Below are 10,862 nucleotides of genomic sequence, written 5' to 3'. Positions count from 1 at the left end.
TGATCGAGGTGAAATGTACCAAGAGACATTTAGTATTAGGTGTGTTGTATGTATATTTTGACCCTGTGCTGGTTTCAGAAAACTTTTTTTTGTGACTTTTTGTGATATACTGATCTAATGGAATATTAAGCATTTAGAATCAGTGGGATGAATCGAGAGTTTGCATGGATATATCTTGCACAGAAAGTACTCAAATATATCTCCAAAACATCACATTCATGCCCTCCTCCAAGCTTCAGAAAGATTACCGTCTATTTATGAAATACAGTTATTGGATGGAGTTCAGTTGCCTGAATTTTTCCTAGTGCTGATCATATGTGCTGTAATTTTCTCATGCTCAAATTGCTCATTCGTTTCCCAAAGTGTTAAGTCCTTTTTCTGCTTTTCTGTTTCTGTTTTTTTTTTTTTTTTTTAATCTGTACACATATACTGATGAGGGAACTGAGTGAGCGCAGGGAGGTGAAAACACCTCCGATATTCACATTCCTATAACCGAGACAGATCACTGGACTCAATTTACTCTCCTATCACACCCTGGAATAAGTGATATTACAGCAATAGAAATTCCTCATCGTGAATCCAAGCATGAAACTAAATATCAACAGAAATTTATCTGTTTTGTGGTGCTCCGTGTGAGTCTCTGTGCTCCACTGAGTTGCTGTAGAACCTGTAAAATGAGTTGCTGTCGAGACCTAGAATAAGCCAGTCCAGCTTCTTCTGACTCTTGGCATCTACAGCTCCATGTGTTACCCTGAAAGCCAATCCTTTCAGAAAAACATCACATGGGGCTTTTGTTTTTAATTGAAGAAGCACTTTTTATGAAGCCACATGAGGCTTATCAATGAGCCCTATTCAAATGTGCCCATTTTTTTACAAGATAATATGCAAAACATTCCCAATCACTAAAAAAATCACCTCCTTTGAAGAAACCTTAAAAACTATATATATTTTTTCACCAGCATTGTAGACATGGTTACTGTCTATGGTGTCCTCACTGGGAAGGGGCCGCACATATCTAAAGGTACAAGCAGCGACAGCGTAAGACAGATTGCCTCTCTTACAGAAAAAAATAGCCATCTTGTGCAGGTCATATGCCTCAGTGAAAATTTAAGCATAGAAACCTTTCTGGAAAGTGTTTTAATAAAAATAGAGCTTTGAGGGCCAGACAGTGAAAAACAACATCCATGTTACTGTGCTAGACTCACACAAAATATTTCTATTTGGTTAGTTTATTTCAGTGTTCCTGTCCAGATGATAAATGCAAATATATGCATACCTGGTTGACCTCCAAAATTAATTGTGCACAGAAAAAGTTAAAAATGAATTTGGTCATGTAGAGAATATATTAGGGACAATACGATCAGTATTAACCAGGACATAGTGTTTTTTATGAAATTTTATTTAGCAAAGAAATGTGTGCCTGTTTTATGATTTTTTTTTTCTCTAGGAAATATTAACAGTCAATCTATAGACAAATATGATTAAAGGAAAAGAAGAGGGCGCTGTCTTTTGGGAAAGGTCAACCTGCTTTTGTAAGATCCTTATCGATTTCCTGCCATGAGTGTCAATACTTTTAATTGATGCTTTTAAAGAGACATGTTGCAGATGTTCACGTTAATTTTAAATCACTTCATCGTTTCTTGTCCCTAATCACTCCTCTATGATCAATCACCCGAATAACACATTTTATGTGACTAACAGACTAACAGAGTGAAATGGGAAATGTACTGTGCTGTCATCAGAAAAAAAAATATATAACCAGTCATCTATGTTAACCTGAAATACGTATTCATTTGAAAACGTGTACAGCCTGAGCATAGGATATAAAGACTGCAGTAATAAAATCAAGACACTAGGGGGAAGTATGTCAAAGCAATTTTCCAAATAAGGTTATCAGACTCACATCTTAACAGTCCACATGATATGAGAATTTCAGTGACCTAGACTAGAAATTGGAGCGCTATATTATGCAAATATCATCAAACCAGTCTGATAAACATGTCAAAGTACAATTAGGTGTCAGTCCAAACCATCTTGCACATATCTATAATGTTGAATTGAACACACACACACACAGGTTTGTAATTATATCTTTATTTTATAGAAATGGGCATGCTGGAGTGAAATACAGTAAAACCTCGGATTGCGAGCATAATTCATTCTGGAAATGTGCTTGTAATCCAAAGCACTCGTATATCAAAGCGAATTTTCCCATTAGAAATAATGGAAACAGATGATTCGTTCCACAACCCAAAAATATGAATATAAAATGATTAATACAAAATATAAAGTAAAAATACATAAAACAAATTAACCTGGACTTTACCTTTGAAAAGAATCATGGATGGTGTGAGGCAGACGAGAGAGGAGAAGAAGAGGAGGATTATTTTGTAGGACGACTTTCACTATAACGGAATCACTGCTATCTGTTGGTTCACTGGAATCTTTTTCTTTTTGTGTGACTTTAACAAGGAACCTATCCAATGACAGCCGCTTCTGCCTCCTTTTCCATTTCGCGGAAATGTGGACATTGCATTGCCGTTAAACAGATTCATCGCTCGCACTGATACGCCCTTATTCAGGTGGTGCTTTTCTACTAAATTTTGACTATACGAGTCAGGCACGCCGACTGAGACCGAGCATGGGAGACGATTACCCACAATCCCACAGCGAGAGAGAGAGAGAAGAACCATCAGCTCAGTTGTGATCATGTAACTGTATGTAATTCAGAGACATGACAAATTTCTTGACACAAGCGTGTTATATATAACTGCTGTAAACCATCTGAATAATGCCACAAATCATTGGCTACTTTAGGACTTTATGAACAAGAAGTCTGAGGGAAAATGAGATTCACTGATTCCTTTTCCTTCTGGAGGCTCCATTCAGCAATGGCATACCGATGCTGTCTTCACACATGGGTTAACCTGATAAGTGAGAAACACAATAGTGTGACTGCCTCTCTCTACTTGACCCCCCTGCCCGTGATACTTTCTCAGGCCCCCTCATCATTTTCTGACTCATGGCTCTTCTTTTGACATCAATATGGCACAGCTTCCCTACCTCTTCACTCCCTTCTACGTCCTTCGCATCCTCCTTCATGCCTGTACTCCTGTGGGATGAGTGGAATCCATATCTATGCATGTAGGTGTCTTATTAGAGAAGTGCTGACAAAGGTGGTTATGTGGGTTATTTTTGTCGAGGGGGGGGGGGTACGGGTGTTAGACAAACACCTGTGGTCTCCATCATTCTTGGAACGGCCTGCAAATGTCATTTACTCAGTCCTTCATTCACTTGGACACCACCTGCCTGCTAAGCTTAAGATAAATGCCTAATTTCATGTCTTCAAGACATCCCAGTTCTGTTCCCTTGGAGACCTTTTAAATTATTCGTCTCTAGATTATCTGATGCAGACACTGAGCTTCAGGGCCTCCAATGATAAAACATTTGACGTTACTTCAGGGTGAACAGCTTCCGCTCATGCACATGTCACAGAGGGTCTCTTCCTTCCTTCTGATGGCCATAATAACAGCTCTTCCTCTCTTTCATCTTTATTTTCATTTCAGTGGTGACCACACTTCAGTGAGTCAACCGGCCTGTCTTGGGAGTGGGTTACAGTTACAAGAAGCCTAAACCGCGGCAGGAATGTGCCAGAAGATTTACTTGCACTGCTCTCTTCATCTTTGGCTGTTTATCATCACAATTATTGTGATCGAGATCTATTTTCTGCTTTCGGCGACTGATTCCATTTTACCTTGGAGTCAATTCCGATCTTCCATTCACCACAGTTTCTGATCAACCAAAGGTACCAAGTGTAAGAAGATGTTTCAACAAGTGCTAATGAATTGTGAAGCACCTTGGCACTTCATAGCAAAACAGGGCCCCTCAGTGATCGGTATGGGCAATTATCAGCGCTCAGCGCTAGAGTTAAACAGCCTTCATGCTCCCCGTCTCCACCACTGTTAACAGAAAACCCAGTACTTAAATCAGAACTTAGGCATGCTGTAGCAGTTCCATTGCAGTCAATAGCAACTGTGATGCTTGAGATATGCACCTCTGGGCCTCGTTCATTTAACAGTCACTGTCCCCACAGGATGCTCGACCACCATCATCATAACAGGACATGTAACATCAGTGGTGACAGGAAAACTAAACATGATCATCTAAACGTGACGCAAAAAACATGCAAGTATGTTTCATTCAAAGAAAAGACAACTGGAAGCATAAAACAAATTTGCATAAGAGGCCACAATTGGCTAGAAACGTTAACATTTTAAGTGCAGACAACGGGAAATACAACATGCAAACGTTGCTGTGAGTTTATTCAGACTGCAGCAGTCTACACTTAAAGCTTTCTCTCATGGTCCAGCTGGAACCTTGAAAAAAAATCATTTTACATCAAAGAGGAGCATTAATGGGGCCATACTTCTTAGAGTTGATGCCTTCAACCACATGTATGGTGCAAGCATTTACTAGGCTATTTTTAGGACCCACTAGGTATCCAAAAAGATGCCTGGGGCACTGCATCTCCTGTCCCATTAACAACATTCAGTGGAGGGAAAACATTTCCTGAATAATCAATTACAATCACAGTTATAAACTCCAAGATAACAGGAAGTAAACATCACTGCCACACACCTACAGAAATAATGAAGACTGTTTTCTCGTACACTGAAATTCCTCCTCAACTAAATTCTGGCTTTTCTTGTATCTGCATATGCTTTGTGACCATTTGCCTGCTTCATAAAATGTCTCATCATAGGTGGAATTTATTTCCTATTTTGTCCATCTGCACTAGTTAGGTAATTCAGTTCCCACAGAGTATCACCACACTAAAAGCTCCTGTCCCCCGCTAAGCCTACATTTGACTTTTACCAGTAACTGACATCATGGTTCTTCTGGCTGCAATTAAATGGCCTGCATTGTCTGCTGCTCAGACTGGGTAGTTTAATTAAAGGTAGTTTAGTCAGTCAAGGTAGCAGGGTAAAATAGTCTGCTGTCCTCATTGATCATTTTGTTCATGTTTTCTCCTGTGACAATGCGAGTCCTATATGTTGTGCGATCGCTGAACAGCCCAAGACGTAAACACATTGTTTTTATTTGCTCGTACATGAAGGGTCTGCTGGAATCATAGTCTGCAATTTCCTACTGTTAAACACCCAGTGAGAACCCACCCCCCCAGCCCAGAAGACCGTATCACTTTGCCAGTTCTCCAAGCCATCATCCCTAGCATGCTTCTGTTAATCACATTTCACAGCTCTTCATCCGTCGACCTCTTTGCCTGCGTCTCCAAGCACGGACCTTTATGCATCTTGCAAAGAACCAGATTTCTAAGGAATTTAAGGTATTTTAAGGTATCTCTATGGGGCTGGGGGTAGCACCCAAATAATACAACCAACCTAAATATATATCTAGTTAATTCAGTCGCATACATAGAATATAGTTGTGGATCACCAGGGGAAGGGTTCTCCAGTGTAATGTAGAAATCTCCCATGATCCTCCTCGGTCAGGCCACCAATCACGTCCAGGATGAATGTGATGCTTTCCTCTGGACTCAAGGGAGACTGGCAGTACAGCATACAAACAAGAGATATTTATGTGTCTTAACAAGGATCCATCAGCACAGAAGTAACAACTTTCCTGGTTTAGAAGGCTAACAAAGTGCCAGGACGCCAGCCCCCTTAAAAGAAAAATATATAGTAGGGCCACCCTGAAGACAAAAGCTGGCAATGATACATCTTAACACATTTCACCAGTGAGCGTAACAAGAAAATGGAGGAGATGAACATTGTTGTAAATAAGCACCAAAAAATCCCACTCAGTTATCCAATTTGTGCTTCCACAGAGGGCTCAAGCTTTACATCACTGTCAAATGAAAAGCCTTTCCTGACATTACCAAGCAATCAGACTGTCTACACACAGAGTGCATTTTGTAAGGAATTCTCTTCTGCAAGTTCTGCCTCTATTTTAATGTCAATACGTGGGTGTTTGTCAAGAGACATAATTTAGGAATAATACAAACTTTTTTTCCCTCAGGACAGAAGGTTCCGAGCTACCACGTTTATTTGGGATGAGACAGAGGTCAGAGGTCGTAGCGGGGTCTTTCCGGGAGTCCGTCCGTAGGTATCGCCTGAAGCCAAAACGTGTCGAGATGCCGTAGTCGAGAGGGATTCCAAGGGTCGAAGAGCCGGGGAGTCTGTCCGAGGACGCAGACACACGAAGGGGAGATATCCACGAGGGGAGTCACGGGGAGGGCGGACGGGAAGGAGGGCAGGCAGGAGGCGCGGGTAACTCGGGGAGGGCCAGACGGACGGAACGTAACTGCGGGAAAGACAGAGAGTTAGAGCGCTCAGTAGTGGCATGCCAACAATACCTCGCACCGACCTGTTGCCGGTACGGGGCTCAAATAGGGAGTCCCATCATCTGTGGGCAGGACCGGCTGTTGTTGCTGACGTCAGAGGTGGGTGTGACCGGGTGGGTGTGACACTGTCAGTCCTATTCAGCTATAGAATTATATATATATATATTATACTGTTTTTTTAGGTATGCAGAAAATGTTACAGGGGAAAACACAAGCCGGAGACTTGGTACTCTTTTTTTCTGACAGTGTACTGTTTGCAGCGAAACATTTATTAATCAGGGGTCATCATGAGCCGTAGGGCGCATGACTCCTGCTGATCAAACTTGAAGATGCTCTTTAATCCGACGCACAGGTGTCAGACTCCAGAGCTGAAAATGGCTTTTAATCTAACTTCACTATCAATTTATACGGTTCATGCTTTGAAAGAAATAGTATCAAAACAGTAAGAGTGGCATGGCTTCTTCTCTGAAGAGGCCCTAGAGGTCAAGAGAATAACAGAGGAGAGGCAATTCTAATGGAGGAGCAGGCTTGAATTTACTGTGACATTTCAGCTGCCTGACGGGAGCTGATTCGGTAAATATCACAGCGCGATCTTCAAGCACCTGAGGAGTGCTAGCGGTGGCAGGTTCCAGGCTCACCCTGGAGGTCCTGCAGGGGAACCATTGGAGAGTGCTGCCCTCTCGCCCCAGTACAGCTCAATGGAGCCCAGGAGGGAGGTCATGTTGAAGACCACGGCCCTGTGAACACCCATCCCCCTGCTCCATGCTGCTGCCCGCTTTAACACGGCTGGCATTGCCTGTAAAATAAACGCCACCAAACAGTCGCGTTGTTATGACAAGAAATTACCACCCATTTTAAACATTATACTGCCATTGCGGACTTGCATACCAGTTACATGTCAGTTTCCGATTACGGTGGATACAGCAGCTTATTGACATTATTCATATGTTAAGATACAAAATATCCTGGGTTTGGTGATTTGTGAAAAGTAACATCAATATTAAGGGTGTGTAATTTGATTATATTAGATCGTGAATGATTAAAGCTTCTCCAAGATCTGCCTTTGCAGAGAGATCATTAGTATTGTGCTACAGTGCTATCGGTTGCAGTTCTATGGCTCATGCACATATCTAAGGTTGTTCTGTCAGCCAAATCTGTTTCAAGACACCAATAAACCGCTAACAGAAAACAGTAGGTAGTGCATTGGATTTCTTCCCCTCTCTCCTCCTTTCGCTCCCTCGTCTCAACATCCAATTCAAAGCATGCCACACACTGAAATGCCCAACACTGCCAGTAACGGTGAGGATGTAATGTTGTGTCCTTATCTATCATGCCACCTTCTGCATGATGTGCTGTCCTAAGACTATGTCAGATGAGTAAAACAAACTCTGATAACCATCAGGGCGGCCACGGTGTTGGTGCAGAAATTCTCAATCATTCGCTCAGCAGTCACTGTGTCCAAGTTGGCCATCACATTGATCCCGCCCCCCCCCCCCCCCCGACCAGCATGTCTACCTCCTGGGCAGCTCTGTCTATATTGTCCTGATTCTAGCATCAGCTTGACTATGTCACATCCTGCTCACCATGTCCTCCTGTCTCCCCCCTAGCGTGACTCAAACAAGCCACGCCTGTCACTTGTTTGTCTTACCTCTCGTCCCTAACTCTGGTGTGAATTACTTCCAGCTGCCTCTTGTTAGCTCCCTCATTCATCTTGTTAGTCCAGTCATTAATGTCGAACATTCCTGTTGCCCCTATCTTTCCCTGCTTCCAGTCCTGCTGTTTTGGATGCCCTGCAATCCTGTTTGTTTCCAGCCTTTGTTCATTTAGCTCAATAAACCCCTTTTGTTTTGCCGCAATGTCGGCCCTGGAGTCCTTCGTCCCTCAAGTCGTGACAGACTAATTATTAATAGAGGAAAATAATAAAAAGCATCATAATAATCATAATATGAAAAAGAAAAAAAAGAACTACAGTGGGTATAGAAAAGAATCACCCCCTTCGAAATAATCCCATTTTTTGCTTTACAGCCTTAAATGAAAACACACAAACCAATATTTTTTCCAGCTTTACTTACTCAATGCAACAGATAACATCCAAGTGAATGATATCACAGCTACAGTTCTGAAGAATTGTAAAAAATAAAAAACAACAAATACTGAGATTAATAAAGGATCACCCCCCTCCTAAACAATATTTGTAAACTGGTGTAAGTAACCACCATTTCCATTGCAGACCATGGTTACTTCTACCTGTGATCAATTGTAATCAGTGTGATTAGTGAAGCATAAAAACGGCTGTTCCTGGAGCATTCCCTTGCTTGGTAGTGCAACTGACAGCAAACAGCTGACTATGGATGACAAGCCACTCTCAAAAGATCTCAGGGACAGAGTTGTGGACAGAAATAAGGCATGAGATGGATACAAAACACTTTCAAAGGCTTTATCAATCCCAAGGAGCACAGTAAAGTCCATAATAAAGAAGTGGCAAGTGTTTGATACTACCAGGACCCTCCCTGGATCTGGCCGTCCCTCCAAACTGGATGGAAGATCGAGGAGGAAACTGGTAAGAGAGGCTACCAAGATGCCAATGGCCACTTTGAAGGAGTTACAGGATTTTATGGAGTGATCATTGTGTGCATGTGATAACAATTTCACAAGTGCTCCACAATTGTGGCTTGTTTGGGAGGGTCGCAAGGAAAAAGGCACTTCTGAAGAAAGGCCACATTAAGGCTCGTTTGAGCTTTGCCAGAATGCACCTTGAGGACTCTGATGCCAAGTGGAAAAAGGTCTTATGGTCAGATGAGACCAAAATCGAACTGTTTGGCCTCAATACCAAACGGTACACCTGGTGGGATTCAGCTCACCTTCCACAACACACCATACCTACAGTAAAGCATGGAGGTGGCAGTGTCCTTCTGTGGGGGGGGGGGGGGGGTTCTCTGCCGCAGGGCCTGGGGCTCTGGTTAAGGTAGAAGGAACAATGGATGGGGCAACATACCGTCAAATTCTACCCTCTGCCAGGAAGTTGAATATGGGCAGAATGTTCACCTTTCAACATGACCTGAAGCACACAGCAAAATTGACTACACAGTGGCTGAAGGAGAAAAAAGTGAATGTCCTCGTGTGGCCCAGTCAGAGCCCAGACCTAAACCCCATTGGAAATCTGTGGAAATATATGAAGAAAGCAGTCCACCAACGCTCACCATCCAATTTGACTGAACTTGAACAGTTCTGTACAGAAGAGTGGGCAAATATTGCTCAATCTAGATGTGCAAAGTTGATAGAGAAGTATCCCAACAGACTCAAGGCTGTCATTAAAGCAAAAGGTGGTTCAGGAAAATATTGACATTGTGGGGTGATCCTTTATTAATCTCAGTATGTCATGTTTTTGTTTTTGTTCATAATTTTTCTGAACTGTAGCTGTGGTATCTTTCACTTGGATGTTATAGGTTGCATTGAGTAAGTAAAGCTGGGAAGAAATATTTTTTGTGTGTGTTTTCATTTAAGGCTGTAAAGTAAAAAAATGGGAATATTTCGAAGGGGGTGATTCTTTTCTATACCCACTGTATGAGGTTACTGAGTGTCAAAATATTTAGTACATGTGGATATTTTCCTGCCAAACTCAGTAATTCCTAAAAAAACAAAAAAACAAAAACAAATTTACACTCTGTAGCCAGTGTATTAAGTGTATCTTTATTACAGCAATCTGCTCCAAAAAGTGAATCAAGTGAATCAGGCTTAAATACAGCACACAGACCGAGTGCAGCTCTTCAGGTACTGTTTAGCTAAGATGTGTGATTTTAAATGTAGTGTGGTGCCAGACATGGTGGTTCCAGCATCTCAGAAACAGCGACCCTCCTGGGATTTTCATGCACTACAGGGTCTACACTTTTCAGAGGATATTGCAATAAACAAACCATACAGCAGGGGTCACCAACATGGTGCCCGTGGGCACCAGGATGCCCCCAAGGACCACATGAGTCGCCCGCGGACCTGTTCTAAAAATAGCGCAACTCACCATTGAGCAGCATCTAAAATTTAATTTTATCCTGTTGCTATTCTTCTTTAATCACATTTGCATTCATATAGATTTGAAAATGACAATATCTAACAAAAACCCACTAAAAACATGTTTATTATACATGGAGATTAGATAAGTTTAGGAGGGCGTTTGAAACTGGTAGCCCTTCGTATGGCTCAGTACCCGTGATGTAGCTCTCAGTTTCAAAAAGGTTAGTGACCCCTGCCATACAGTAAGAGGGAGTCCCGTGCGCAAAAATACCTTGTTAATGAGAGAGGTCATTCTCTTCAACGCTAAAGGCCTTCTGTGCAAAATTAACATCTCAGTACAGTATTGTGCTGGAAGGTGTCACACCCTGCTCGTCCGAGCCTCCTGTGTGCCACGCCCCCTCGTTAATCACGTGTGGAATTCCCATGCTACTAACTGTTTCTAGTCCTGTCTGATTAAGTTTCTGTATTTTAGTGCCTCCCTGTTAGTCTTTCC

This window comes from Paramormyrops kingsleyae, chromosome 13 (genome assembly GCF_048594095.1).
Source record: "Paramormyrops kingsleyae isolate MSU_618 chromosome 13, PKINGS_0.4, whole genome shotgun sequence".
Classification (NCBI taxonomy): Eukaryota; Metazoa; Chordata; class Actinopteri; order Osteoglossiformes; family Mormyridae; genus Paramormyrops; species Paramormyrops kingsleyae.
Note: the sequence above shows the minus strand (reverse complement) of the source record.